The sequence below is a fragment of the Coffea eugenioides genome, chromosome 11 (genome assembly GCF_003713205.1).
Source record: "Coffea eugenioides isolate CCC68of chromosome 11, Ceug_1.0, whole genome shotgun sequence".
Classification (NCBI taxonomy): Eukaryota; Viridiplantae; Streptophyta; class Magnoliopsida; order Gentianales; family Rubiaceae; genus Coffea; species Coffea eugenioides.
Window position 1 is genome coordinate 37,044,554 of NC_040045.1, and position 15,507 is coordinate 37,060,060.

Sequence of the window (15,507 nt, forward strand, 5' to 3'; positions counted from 1 at the left end):
TGTTGACTTGGTGTTTATGCTTGTCATACATATATGGCAATTAAGGTGGTAATTTACATTTAGTTGTTCATATATCTTTCCCTGATAGAGCCGTTATTTGGCACATTTTGCAATGTTATTTTGTCATAATTTTGGCCATTCACGGTGCTAAGAATTGGAATTTAACTCATATTTCACATTTGTATGAATTATAGGTGGTCGGCATTAAAAATGATCTCTGGAAGCAAATTTACAGTACAATTTCCGTTGGCTTGTGCGTATACTTTTGGGTTTCAGTACAAACATCAAAGCGGAGACAAGGAAGACGTGAATCGCGAGGAGCACGGGATTAAAACTCCAAAAGTCCCTTTGTTTCAATTAATTGGGCCAGACGTCTTTTTGGTTGAAAACCTCCTGCGGCGCTACAAATAGAAAGGGAAAAAAGCCAGATTCACGTATTAGGATTTTAGATAGCTTTAGTTTTCTTTTTCCCTAGCCGTCAGACGTCAGAGACCCTTTTCGTTTTCGCTCTTGGTTTGGGCGCTTTTGACTCTTTTGTTTTTACTTTGGCTTTGTACAATTTCCGTTGGCTTGTGCGTATACTTTTGGGTTTCAGTACAAACATCAAAGCGGAGACAAGGAAGACTTTTTCCTTTTTCTTTCTTCGGTACTTCAGCGTTTCAAATTCTGCGATGTTTGCGCGGGTGTTTTCAATTAAACCACGCGGGATTGACACGATGAGGAGCGGCTAATTTCCTCCTCTACCCAAAGGTTAACGCGAAGGCGCGGTCCATAATATCTGTGAGATCTAATCGAATCTTCATTATTTCTCTCAATTTATTGTTATTCGTGCGTTTCCTGAATTAATTGTTCATGGGTATTTTATTGATTGAATATCAACGGCCGGGTATTTGATTTAATTTAATAGCCTACTGCCACGTTAATTAAATAGAATCCTTAATTGTTCATTTAGTTAACACCTCGTGGCAACCACCATAATTGGTTTTATGTTGGAGAAACGCAAGATCTAGCTTAAATAAACCCTCTTAGCGTGTTTATTGGTTAGGGTTGGGTTCTTCTAGCTTTAATGCAATTGGATAATTAAATTTCTACGGTCGTACCTAGGGTTGTTATCTAGTTAGGGAAGCAGTCAATGGTCGTACCTTGACTGTTGAAAAGGTAAGGAAGAACTGGTTGTCAGAGCTTATTGATAACTATAACCAACCTAGTGATGAATGAGTGAAATATCTTTGCATCGATGATCATTTAATTGGACCGTGCCTGAGCAGTTGATCCTTTGGGTAGAACTTTTATTAATTGCTATTTTTAGTAAATTGTGCTTTGTGAGTTAGTTTTGAATTTTATTTGTTTTATTTTTATTTTTATTTTCCTCCCATCAAAACCCCCCCATACTCTGAACTCTAGAAGAAACGAATTATTCCCATTCCCTGTGGATTCGACCCTACTCACCGCTATATACAAAATTTGTAATTTTCTTGAGTAGGTATTTATTATTGCACAGGTTCGGCACCTGTCAATTTTTGGCGCCGTTGCCAGGGACTGGTGCTTGATTAATTTGTTTCTTTTTGAGTTCATTTTTTTTATTTTTCTCTTATTTTTTTTGTATATATTTTATGACTGCTAACATTCCGTATTTTGGTGATAGACTGGATTTTAATTTTACAAGGGGTTATGAGACTCATGCTTTTTCTAATGATCAATGGGCTGTTGCAAATTGTGGAGCTTATTTTGCTTCGAATTATTCACCCAACATATGCCCTGCATTTCAAGATGGTCGAAGTACTCCAATCGATACTTTTGGAGATTTTCCACCTCAATATCAAACGTGGTATGACCCTTATTCAAACGGGTATGAGCAAGGATGGTGGGATGATTCCACTTTTAATTATGAACAAAAGCCAATAGATTTTCAAGAGCTAGAGTCTCAAGGTCCGTCATCTATGTCAGGTATGTCTCTTGAAGAAATAGTTGAATTAATAGCTACTAACACATATCAAATTCAACAGGAGACATATCAAATTCAACAGGAGACACATCAAATTCAACAGGAGACACGTCAATTTCAACAGGAGACACAAAGGTTGATTAAAGAGATGGAAGATGGAAGGCGTGAATTGGCATCTACAATGAGCAAATTGATTTTTCCATTTTGTGAAGAATTGCCCTCAACGATTATTATCGACCATGAAGAAGATGAGAGTATAATTATCCTGACAAATGACATGGAACTGCAAGAGTCTCATGAAGAAGAATCTAAAGATGCAGTTGAAAAGGGAATTGAAGTACAAGAAAAGGAACCCCAATATCAAATTGTTCAAGTGGATGAATCCAGTGAACAATCTCCAAATGCGGTGACACCTCCCCCATTCCTTGATCAATATTCTCCTGACTTTTATTCTTTAATTCCTGTTAGTGAGATTGATTTTATTATACCAGAATATTTTGAGTTTCATGACAGGAATGAGTTAAGAGTCACGATGGCAAAATATCTCGAACCAATAAGTGCTCTTGATGGAGGAATGAGTGAAGATTTAAGGTCATCACTTATTTGTTTGGCGCCAACTACTAATCCATGGAATACCGTAGCTCGTGGAGTCAAGAATTACTCTATCTACGAGGGCTATCAGGATTACATAGGAGATGAAGCACTGAAACGAACTACACGATTTTATCCTCCGTGAATAAACATGACGATGTCTAGCCAAAGACATTAAAAAAAGGCGCTGCTTGGGAGGCAACCCAAGACTTCTTTTGTTTTAGTTTTCTTATATTTTTGAAGTTTTTGTTAAGTGTTAGTGTCATTTAGTGAATTGTTATTTTGTGACAGGAAGTTGGCAGCTAGGCATGCCCACGCTAGGTCATCACACCTAAGGAATGGAGTTTTGGAATTGACGGTCAGACGGCTATAACTTCTAAGGCGTGCCCACGCCTTCCAACCCTTCCGAAAAAGAAACTTCAGTCTTCTCCTTCCTGTTGGTGTTGCGTCCATCGCCGCCACTCCACATTGTGCACGCAGCCGTCTCCCCTCCTCCGCCTTAGTGTCTCACTTTCCCTCCCCGGTGGTCAGGGAAGTTTCTTTTCTTTTCTACTAATACTTCATTTGTCTTTTCTACATTGAGGACAATGTAGGTTTTAGGCGTGGGGGAGTGGCTTCCATTATTTCTTTTTGCTTTGTTACTCAAAAGAAAAAAAGAAAAAAAATGAAACAAAATGGAAAAAATGAAAAAAAAAAGAAAACATTGTAGTTAGTCGGCTTTTTGTTTATTTCTATGCTTGTTAATGTTGGAGCATGTTGCTGTGATTAATGATACAATCAAGATGCGTGGGTATGTGGGTAAATATACTAGCTATGCATTTCGTTTTCCCTTGGCAGTGTTGTTGAGTGTTGAATACGCTGGACTTGACCCATTTTTGAAACTTTTGGGAGCTTTTGAGCCTTATATGAGCACATTATTCTTGTTTGCTCTATTTTTGTTTGATTCAATGGGTATCACACATGGTATTGGCATTCTAGAACTTGTTAGTTTATACATGTCGAGACCACATTTTTGCTGAATTGGATGCATTTGAAATGATAAGGCCATTTAGGATTTAACCCTATTTAGCTATCTAAAAAACCAAACCCTCATCTTATCTCCCGATAGTGAACCAATTTGAGCTTTTATCCCTCTCTTTGTTTGTTAGCCGTGCTGGATAATCCATGACCTTTTTAGACTCTTTTGTCCAACCTTGTGTCATTAAGCGATGTCTGAAATTCATTACTTGTGCAAGGTAAATAAATCTGTGGTGGCAAGTGTTGTCAAAAAGATGTTTTATGGTGCTGTTTCTGTACATCTGAGATCGAAAGAAAAGCCAAGAAAAAAAAAAGAAAGAAAAGAAGGAAAAAAAAAAGGGGAGAAATCGGCAAAAAGCTGGTGACCAGAAGACTATGTCTTCCAGGGCGTGTCCACGCCTTGCTAGACGTCCTCTTAAAAAAAAAAAAAAAAAGGGAACGAGTTCCGACACTTGTACAATGAAAACAGCAAATGGAAATGCCCTACTTGAGAAATTGCCCCGATAAAACATTGTGGTTATGTAGTGGATATTGGACATTCTCTTGACACATTACACCCTATTTTTACCTTCTTATCCCGCCTTTTACCTAAATCTCATTACAACCCTATTAAAGTCCCTTTGATTTGTGTATTTAGTTCACTTTCGAGTGGTGGAGATGTGATAAATGTGCAATCTTATGGTAATGCCATTCCATGATGTTGATTTGAGCATTTCTAGTATTCATACACTTTCTTGGAGGTAACGAGTATTACTGGTCCTATTCTTTTTGGACTCCTACCTATCCAGTATGTTCTAATCTTGGTGACATTGTCAGGGACCTTAGATGCTTGTGTTAGTATAGACTACTCCATAACCTCTGCTCTCTTGGTTGTACTACTGAGCTCCGAAATGCTTGAGGACAAGCATTGTCTAGGTGTGGGGGGCCTTTTCAATTTTTGCATATAAATGAAAAATAAATTGATCGTCAATATATGTCACCATATAGAGGTACACATAGACATATGTGTTGAGTATGTCTTTATATTCCACATCGGGACTTTTATAAAGAAGTATCTCTTCTTGATAGTTACAAATATAATGGATTCAAGTGAGTTTAATTGTGCTAGGGGCATCAATCCAAGTGCCATATGCACCAGTCCATGAGAGTTTTGGCAGGTCCCACGCCCCAGTCTAAGAGAGGTTTTGGTTTGGCATCAAACCAAAAGAGCAAGTCATGGGGCTTTTGGGTCATTAAGCATTTAGTGCTATTTAGACTCTTTTGTGTTTTCAGTTTTAGGTTCCTTTTGGACTTGGAAATTATTTTCTAGGATTTTGTATTCTCTCTTTTGTATTCTCTTTCTATTATAGTAAATCTGCTATTGCTTCGCTCGTGGATGTAGGTCAATTAGACCGAACCACGTAAATTTCGTGTTTCTCTGCTTGATTTATTTGTTTTGTTATTGTCATTATTGAATTGCCAACAACCCTATTGTTCTCATTGGTCAATTTTCCGGAACAAACCTAACAAATTGATATCAAAGTTTAAGATTTCAGATTCAGCTTCAGGTTTTGGGTCATGGTTAGATTTTTGGATTCTTGATGACAATAACAGGTTTTGGGTCATGGTTAGATTTTTGGATTCTTGATGACAATAACAGGTTTTGGGTGCTACATAGAGTGAAGAAAAAAAAATTTCGTTGGAGTTCAGTTGGGTTTTAAAGAAGAGTTATTTGGCCCGTTGGAACTCGTTAAGGGTTTTGAGAAGAAAGTGGAGCAAGATTACTATATTCATGGTTTTTAACCCGTTGGGATTTGTTGAACCTTTTGTGAGATTTAGCTTGTTGGGACCCATTGACCCTTTGTATCTTGGTTTGTTAGTGGTTCGTTGTGGTTCGTTGGGACTTTTATGGTTCGTTGAGACTTTTATGGAGAAGGTGGAACTTGCTTGCTATTTATCTACTATTTATCGATGTTGGATATACGTCAAGGTGGAGATTTGTTGAGTGTGTCTTTATGTCTCACATCGAAACTTTTATAAAGATGTATCTCCTTTTGGTGGTTATAAATATAGTGGAGTTAAGTTAGTTTAATTGTACTAAGGGCATCAACCCAAGTACCATATGCACCAGTCCATGAGAGTTTTGATGGGTCCCACACCCCAATCTAAGAGAGATTTTGGTTTGGCATCAAATCGAAAGAGTAAGTCATGGGCCTTTGGGCCATTAAGCATTTAGTGCTATTTAGACTCTTTTGTATTTTCAGTTTTAGGTGTCTTTTGGACTTGAGAATTATTTTCTAGAGTTTTGTATTCTCTCTTTTGTACTCTCTTTTTGTTATAGTAAATCTGCTATTTTTTCGCTCGTGGATATAGGTCAATTGGACCGAACCATGTAAATTTCGTGTTTCTCTGCTTGATTTATTTGTTTTCTTATTGTCATTATTGAGTTGCCAACAAGGGCCATGTTTGGATTAAATGTTTTTGGGGGGTGTTTTTAAAAAACTTTACAGTAATTGCGTATATGAAAAACTTTTACTTTAGATTTTTTTGGATTATTTTAGAGAAATTTTTAAAATATATTTTTGAGTATTTTTATAATTTATAATTTTTTGGGATATTTTTTTAAAAATTTTACACGACCCACCACCATCCCTTTTTTTTTACTCCTTCACTCTCCTTTCTCTTCCTCTCTTCTCCTCTCTATTTCCTCCCCCTTCTCCCCTTCCTTTTTCTTCTCCCTACTCCTCCCTCTGCTCCTTCCCCCCAGCCCCATACCCCTCTTTTGCTCACTGGTGGTGACTGCGACTTTAGCCACCGTTCTAACCACGATTGTCTTGGTCACGGCTTCTAGTCACGATTAGATTTGATCATGACTAGAAAGGTAGCGGTCAATGGAGGGGAAGGAAATTAGAGGGCGAGGAAAGGGAAAGAAGAAAGAAGGAAGGAGAATGAGAGAGAGACGGAGGACAAAACAAGAAGTAGAAGGAGGGAGGGAGGAAAGATTGATGGAGAGAGAGAGAGAGAGAGAGAGAGAGAGAGAGGGTCAGTAAGGTGGTGGCGGTGGTGGTGGAGAGTGATGGATAGTGGTGTATTTATATATATATATATATATTTGGAGTTATTTTTTGATATATTGTATGGATATGATGTTTTTGGAGTTGTTTTTGTTTGTATATTACTGTAGCATTATATATGAAAAACTTGTTTTTCAAAAATTGAAAAATCCAAACAGAGTCCCTATTGTTCTCGTTGGTCAATTTTCCGAAACAGATCTAACAAATTGATATTAGAGTTTAAGATTTTAGATTCAGTTTCAGGTTTTGGGTTATGATTAGATTTTGGATTCTTGATGACAATAACAGGTTTTGGGTGCTACTGAGAGTGAAGAAAAAAAATTTCGTTGGAGTTCAGTTGGATTTTAAAGAAGAGTTATTTGGCCCGTTGAAACTCGTTAAGGGTTTTGAGAAGAAGGTGAAGTAAGATTACTGTGTTCATGGTTTTTAACCCGTTGGGATCTGTTGAACCTTTTGTGAGATTTAGCTCGTTGGAACCTATTGACCCTTTTGTATCTTGGTTCGTTAGTGGTTCGTTGTGGTTTGCTGGGACTTTTATGGTTCGTTGAGATCCGTTGGGACTTTTATGGAAAAGGTAACCAAACCTAACAATATGTATTTATACATACAGAACACGAATGTGGCATTTAGATTCATGCATTTAGTTAATTACAAAATAACATTTTAAAGGTGCGAAGAGCAAAGATAGCAAAGTAGTTTTCCGTGCAACAATTACTACTAATTTATAGAAATTAATAGCACTTATTCAGGGCAAAATTGAAGGTTATATTTGTAATTTCATTTCCTTGTAGATTGCTACATATTACCTTTGCAAAACACAAAGTAACTTATATCTAATTCAATTCAGAATCTTGTGAAGCTTTGACGTATATACTTCTAATTTGGCATCCCAATTTGAACCTCAAGAAAAAAGGGGACTGTTGGCTCGGAAGACGTCCTCAGACTGAAGCACAAGTCGGTGGTGCTTTATCAAGTGCCTTCTCTTAATTTCTTCACTATCTATGGAAATGCTTGATAAGTCTCCTCTTAATTTCTTCACTATCTATCAAGTACCTTCTCTTAAGATGTTCCAAGTCAATATGCTTGATAAAAGTCTTCCACTAATGGAAGAAAGTGTCCTTAACAAAAGGTGGATCAGACTTATAATTGATACATTTTGTTTAGACTATAACAGAGCCACTTTTACCTTCTCATTTCTTGAGTGGAAATGGGCTGGTACAAGAAAAGAGGGGAGTAGCAAGAATAAATTAGTTTTAACTCGTACAGCAATTTACTTTTTTTTTCCTTTTTTGTTCACAACTCTTCGGTCTCAGCACTTTTTGTTTTTCTCTGTTTGAAACCTCTTTTTTTTTTTTTTTTTTTTTTTGTTGTGGGATAAGGATGCTAAGGTGTGGACTGTTTCACATCTAATTAATTAGTAAACATGGAGAAATGTATATTTACTCTAATTGTAGGATAATTAACCATATCTAATTTGAGGCTGGTTTCCTATTTTATATAAAAAAAAAAAAAGACAAAGGCGTGTTAACAAGAGGATGGACTACCGTGGCTTTATATATTGCATGTACAGATTGCTATATATACAATTTGCAGAACCTGAATGCCATGGTGTGGAAATAACACACAGGCACTGTACTTTTCTTTTGTACCCTTAGTGAAAAAAGAAAAAAATTCCAAACTTATTGATCAGGGAAAAAATAAATAAATAAATAAACCTCACCGATGAAGGCTATTAGTGAAGCTGTAAATTAATAGCAGTTCGACAATATTCAAATTTCTCAAACTACCATATTTTAAATAACTCCCCACTATTCAGATTTCTCCAATTTCCTTCCATAACCTTTAATATTTTCACACTATCCTATTATTTTGTAACTAAATCCCACTAAGGAAATGAATAATTTTGCCATATATATATATATATATATATATTTGTTACTTGCACAGACATTAATAGATATAAGTTTAATACACTCGAAGTCACACAAATGTAATGCATCCGCTCCCGTCCTATATATTGATGGCAAACTATGCGTGCAATTCATTCCTCAGATTCCATTTCCAGCTAGAGCTAGAAGAAACACATAATCGGCAACCTATTTTCAACGTTTATATCTAAAGTTCTTCAACCTGGTAATCCAGTTTTACAATGGAAACACAACTACGATACGTTGTGGAAAAATTTTAACTCAACCCAATGTCACAATGTATGCTCATGTTTTATTTACCTTTTGTTTGGCATTCCTCAAGTTTTATTTACCTCTATTAGCAATGCAGACAACTTTTTTTCTTTTCGTTGCAGCCATGGTACTGTTGCACTTTGCCGCAACCAGCTCAGCTTCCATAATTGTTGCCAGCAACCAAAACAACACTGTTCATCTGAATGCTCTTCTTGCCTTCAAAAGAGGGTGTAAAGACCCATTAAAAAGCAACTAGCCGGGGAATTCATGTACCTACAACGAAGTTGCCATCACTTGGAGCCGTGGAAAGTGGGAACATCCATCATTCTCTTCCACAATCCTCCTATGATTTAACAGAAGAATAAAACTTCAAAATTTTAGAAAAAAGGATTTTAAACTTTTTCAGTAGAAGTGGAAATATTGGTCGAAAAAATTCAAATACACAATTTAAAAAGAATAGCTGCATGCACAATTTAAAAAATGTGAAACGGCTATAACCATGTCCATAAGTTATTAAACCTACATGTACGCAGCTATCACACTATATCAAACTTAAAATCAACTCAAACACCAAGAAAGCTGCGGCAAAAAAATTTTTTTTTTAAAAAAGGTCAACCGGTTCAAGAATATTCTCAAATTTAAATTGTTTCACAATGAAGTTGCAACAATATATGTACCTTTTTTTTTTTTTTGGTACTAGCCACGGGGGAAGGGGGCTGTGTGAACATAACAGGAATAATGAAGAACCAAAAGAGAGTGACCAGAGAACTTAATAAAAATTCACCATGAACGAAGACTGAGATATCAAAGCTGAGAAGAAAAAAGTACCTGATCTTGCAAGTAGAAAATTTGCACCGTGTGAAAGGCTAACGAATATCAAGCTTGAGAAATTCAGTATGTAGAAAATTGCATACTATGACAACTTTTTTTTTTTTTTCCTTTTAAGTTGTTGACTAAGTGTGTTTTCTGGTAAAAAGGAGAACAAATATGTATAAATACAAATGCGATTATATGGCGGACAAAGTCTCCTACACAAGCTTTACAGCATTTCTAAGAGGAAGCTCTTTCAAAAGAGTGCCATAGGTTCAGAAAAAAAGTTATGAAGTTTTGGTAGGATAGACATTAATTAGGAAAAAATTTTCACTCGTATATACATGTATTTAATTTGTCATTTTCAGTTTCAGTTTCACTTTGCCACTAGGTTGATTTCATAGAATTACAAATTAGACATGAAAGCTCGCATTATAGGACTGCCCTTGAAAAAATTAAACGTAGATTTTTTGTTGTCAAGACCTCAAATTTGGCCTAAACTTTTCTATGTTCAGGTTTTTGTCTTACGACACCACTATAAATATAATTCAATTTTCCGTAGTCACATGTATAATTTCAAAATAACGTGAAAAGTTCAAATGATTACCCTCCGTTTGGATTAGCTGTTTTTTGGGGTGTTTTTGAAAAATTTTACTATAATAGAGTTTTTAGAGTATATTTTGGGATATTTTTAGAAAATATTTTGGAATATTTAAGAGTAGTAGAGTTTTTAAAATATATTTTGAAAATTTTTTTAAATATTAAAAAAAATTTAGACTACTTTTTAGTGTACCTTTTAAAGTACTTTTTAAAAATTTTTATTATATTTGAAAAACAAGTTTTTGAAAAACTGAAGGACCTTTTGATATTAAAATATATATCATGTAATGTTCTCAACTTCTTTTTCTTTCACCTTTTGGCTTTTGAAAAGTAAAAGAAAAACTAAAATTAGAAGCTACAAGATGCCTACTTTTTTCTAATAATTCTAAAATTTGAATTCTAATTTTGAATTTTGAAGAATCAACGTTTACAAAATGCGAATTAATTGAGAAGAGGCTCTATCCATTATAATGTTCAAACTATGATATTAATGGAATGTTTTTGCTAGGGGGAGGGTTGGGTTAGGTAATAAGATGAGAGGGATTGTAAGTAGGAAGTTTTTGGTTTAATAACTCCAAAAAAAAAAACTTAATAGAATATTTTTGTTAAAGTACATTTTCTAAATCAAAAAGGAAATTGCACAAATACGAGCTAAAGTTTGCATTTATCTTTAGAATTCAAAAAAGTTAAATGGAAGTGCCACAGTAGTTCTTCTGTAGTACCTTAAGAGTGACAAATAAGAAAAGTGGACAAATTATCTTTTTTTTAAGTACAGTTTTCTAAATAATCATGGTAGTCGTGATATATATTTTGTACAGGTCAAATTCCAGAAGATATTGGTAATCTTCAAGGCATGAGGAGATTCTGGATAGCAGGAGCTAACATGAATGGTAAGAGTGTTATCTACATTCACCTTATGTTTTAAGAGTTAAAATTATGTTTCATAATAATAATCATGGTTTGTGTGAAATATATACACATATACCTTTTATTATTGCAAGGAGAAATTCTAAGGGGAATGGATGGATTGGGTTGTAAGGAGAAGAGAGTGCCAGTAAGAGGTCTCGGATGCCTGCCCTCGAACTTACACAAAAAAAAAAAAAAAGGAGGGAAAGTCTAACATCAGCCTGTCAAAGCATATTACCTTTTACCTCCCTGGTTAAAGCATTCAGCTTTAGTATCCCTTAAACTTTGAGTCTGTTTAATAGAAGATTATTTTTAAAAAAATTTTGAGCATATTATCTTTTACCTCCCTAATTAAAATATTCGACTTCACTATCCCTTAAACTTTGAGTGTGTTTAATTAGATAGAAGATTATTTTAAAAATTTTTACAATGATCAGTAGTACTTTTTATGATGTAATGTATATGAGATAAAAGACAACTTCTTGTGATGTAAGTCTGTTAGAGCATATGACCTTTTACTTCCCTAGTTAAAGCATTCAACTTCACTATCCCTTAAACTTTGAGTGTGTTTAATAGAAGATTATTTTAAAAAGGGTAAAAAATAAAAAAGTCCCTTGTGGTAAATATAATATATAGAAAAACCCCATGGTTTCAAAATGTATAAAACGGCATCTCATGTTTTGAACTAAATTGTAAAAGTAACGGAATCCATTAAAATTAACAAAAATGATTTATTGAAACCTAAAAAAAAATTATACCTAATATTTAACAAATATACTTGTTCTACCCCTTAACTCCCAATTCTCTCTCTCTAGAGAATGAAACAAATGATTTTGTTGAACTGTCTTTTGCTTAGTTATATCAGGGTATTTTTGTCATTTTGTCTGTCCCTGTTAAGTTTACGGATTCCGTCATCTTTATAATTTAATTCAAAGTATGAGGTGTGGTTTTATACGTTTTTAGACCACGGGGGGTTTTTTTGTATATTAGGTTTACCACAAGAGACTTTTTGTTTTTACCCTTTAAAAAATTTTGAGCATATTACCTTTTACCTCCTTGATTAAAGTATTCAATTCCACTATCCCTTAAAGTTTGAGTGTGTTTAATTAGACAAAGGATTTTTTTTAAAAAAAATTAAAATGATTTGTAGTACTTTTTGTGATATAATATATGTGAGATAAAAAAATAACTTTTTGTGATGTCATGCATGTGAGATAAAAATGTACTTTTTGTAATGTAATCTATGCGAGATAAAAAAATAACTGAAAAGATGAGATGTAGAGATGATTGAAAAGTGTGATCATAGTGCAACCGAGAAAATTTTTTCACAAAGAATGGCATGACATTCTTTATAATTGTGTCACCGCTGTCAAATAGGGGTATATCATGTGCCTAAATTTAGAAATAGGAGAAAGAGAAGTGTTGATCTCGAACTGATAGGGTGTTAATTGTTGGTTATTTTATTATTAATTTCCCCTTTGTCCTTGCCAAATATTGTTTTAATTAGTAATATTTACTTATATTTGGTATCTGGACTTAATTTCAGGGAATGAAATAGAAACTACAAAAAAGGAGGGATTTTCTGAGCAAATTACTGCACACATGGGGGCTCCCTCAACGTGGCCCACAAGAGATCAAACAAACGGCTTCCCTTTTGAGCTGATGAAGAGAAGGCTGGTACAAGGAGTCCTAGGAACATTAGGAAACAAGGAGTAATTCGGCAGGCGTTTCTTTTGAGTTTGTTTGACTCTCAATCTCGGCGGGGACCACGGGATAAGAGCATTTGGAGTCATCATTCCTTTTGGACTTTAAAATGAGAAAGAAATGTACAGAGGCTTGTGAAATGGAATTGGACTCTCAATTCGTGCGGGGACCACGGGACTAGATAGCATGAGTCATTTTCCTTTGGTTTTAAAAAGAAAACAAACGTACAGATGATGGTTTTGTTCCTAATTCGGCGGGGACCACTAGAGAAGTAGTTTTTGTTTTAGAACAGGAGAGCTTCGTTTTGTTTTTGCTTCTAGCTACTTTATATATAGCTTTGCCGTTTTCTTCTAGGGAGGACGGAAACATAGTTTTGTTTTAGAATAATTACTTCTGCAATTTTACATGGGATTTCCTCCATGAAGATGAACTAATTCATTTTTCTAGTCGAAGGTCAATTTGAGGACTCGGTTTCTAATATCTGTGAGATCTAATTATTTTACTTATTTTTTTTATTTATTGGTATTTATACGTTTACTGATTTAATTGCTTATGATTGTTTTGTTACTTGAATGTCAAGGGCCCGATATTCGAATTAACCTAATAATCTACTGTCAAATTAATTGATTGAATCCGTAATTGTTCAATTGATTAATACCAGTGGCAACTAGCGTGATTGGTTTCATGTTAGGGAAACGTATGATCTAATTTAAACAAACCCTCGTAGCGTGTTTGTTGGTTAGGATTGGGCTTTTTTAATTATTAATGCAATCGAGTAATTAAATCCTATGGTCGTACCTAGGGTTATTTTTTGGTTAGAGAAATAGTTAACGGTCGTACCTTAACTATCGAGAAATTAAGAAAAGGCTGGTTGTTCATCGCGTGTATGACAACTATAACCAATCTAGTAATGAGTAATGGAATTATCTTTGCATCGATGATCAGTTGCATGGATCGTGTCTGAAAAGTTGCACCTTTGGCTAGAGTCATATTGGTTATTGATTAATTCTTGTTTATTTCTATTAGTATTTCATTAGTTAATTAATTAGTAATTTTATATTTTCCAAAAAATCCCCCATGCACTGAACTCTAGAAGAGACGAATTATCCCCAGTCCCTGTGGATTCGACCCTGCTCACCGCTATATACAAAATCTGTATTTTTCTTGAGTAGGTAATTATTATTGCACAGGTTCGACACCCTGTCACGAACCTACCCAAAAAAAGAAGAAATAAAATAGTGAAGGTTTTGAAAAGTTAAACAAGTAATTTAGTCCTATAAAAAAAAATAAATAGTTGAGAAGTGACTAAAATGTCCAATATCACACTGTAAGCAACTCAGTATATTTCCTTCTATCATCTAGCAAGTGAATTGTAATCTTGGATTTTTCAGGCGAGATACCTGAAGCGGTTGGTTACCTTAACAAGTTGGAGGAAATAATACTAGACATGAATAGGTTTACAGGTCCCATCCCATCCAAACTGTTTAATGTGTCTTCGCTACGAGTAATATCCATGGCAGAAAATGATCTCTCGATCGGGCAGTCTTCCCTCAAGTTTGGGTGCCATGTTACCCAATCTTGAAGAACTTTATATTGGGGGAAACAGACTAAGTGGAGTCGTACTAACATATATCTCCAATGCTTCAAGACTTGCTCATTTAGACTTTACATCTAACCAGTTCACAGGTGTAATTCCTCGTTCTCTTCGTGACTTGAGCCTTCTAAAAATTTTGTGTCTTGCGAACAACAGTTTTTCCTATGAATCTCATTCTGGGGAATTAAGCTTTTCGAATTCCCTGTCAAATTGCAAATATCTAAAGGTGTTGTGTGCTAGATGAGATTCCTTTCAATGGGTTCCTTCCAGTTTCTGTTGGAAATCTTTAATTTCTAGTAATCTGGAATCTTTATTTATGAATGATTGTGGACAAATACCAAATTCCATAGGAAATTTAAGTAACTTGGCAGACCTGAATTTGTCTCAGAATGCCTTGGAAGGGACAATTCCACCAACCTTTGGAGGGCTATTGAAACTTCAGGAAATGGAGCTTGGATATAACAAATTTCAAGGACCCTGTCCTAGTGAATTATTTTATTTATTGAACTTAGGACGATTAAGTTTGAGCAGCAATCTGATTTCTGGTAGACTTCCTAGTTGCATAGGGAATATTACTTCCTTAAGATATCTAGATCTGGACTACAACAATTTAAGTTTTAACTTGCCCTCAAATTTGTGGAGACTCAGGGATATCTTGGAGCTTAATTTGTCCACAAATTCTTTCTGCGGTTCATTATCCTCTGAAATTGAAAATTTGAAGGCACTAATAATTGTGGACCTATCTGTCAATAACTTTTTTGGAGATATTCCCACAGCCATAGGAGCACTACAGAGTTTACAGGCCCTATCCTTGAAGCATATAGGCTGCAAGGATTTATTCCGGAATCTATGAAGAATATGTTCGAATTACAGTATCTGGATTTGTCATTTAACAATTTGACTGGTGAAATTCCCAATTCACTGCAAGTACTCCAGAATCTTGTATACTTCAATGTGTCCTTCAACAGATTTAGAGGACCAATTCCACATGGAGGACCTTTTGCCAACTTTACGAAGCTATCTTTTCTCTCAAACGAAGCATTGTGTGATGTGATGCTCCTTGGCTCCAACCTTGTCAAACTTTTGAACAAAGTTCAAGGAAAAAGA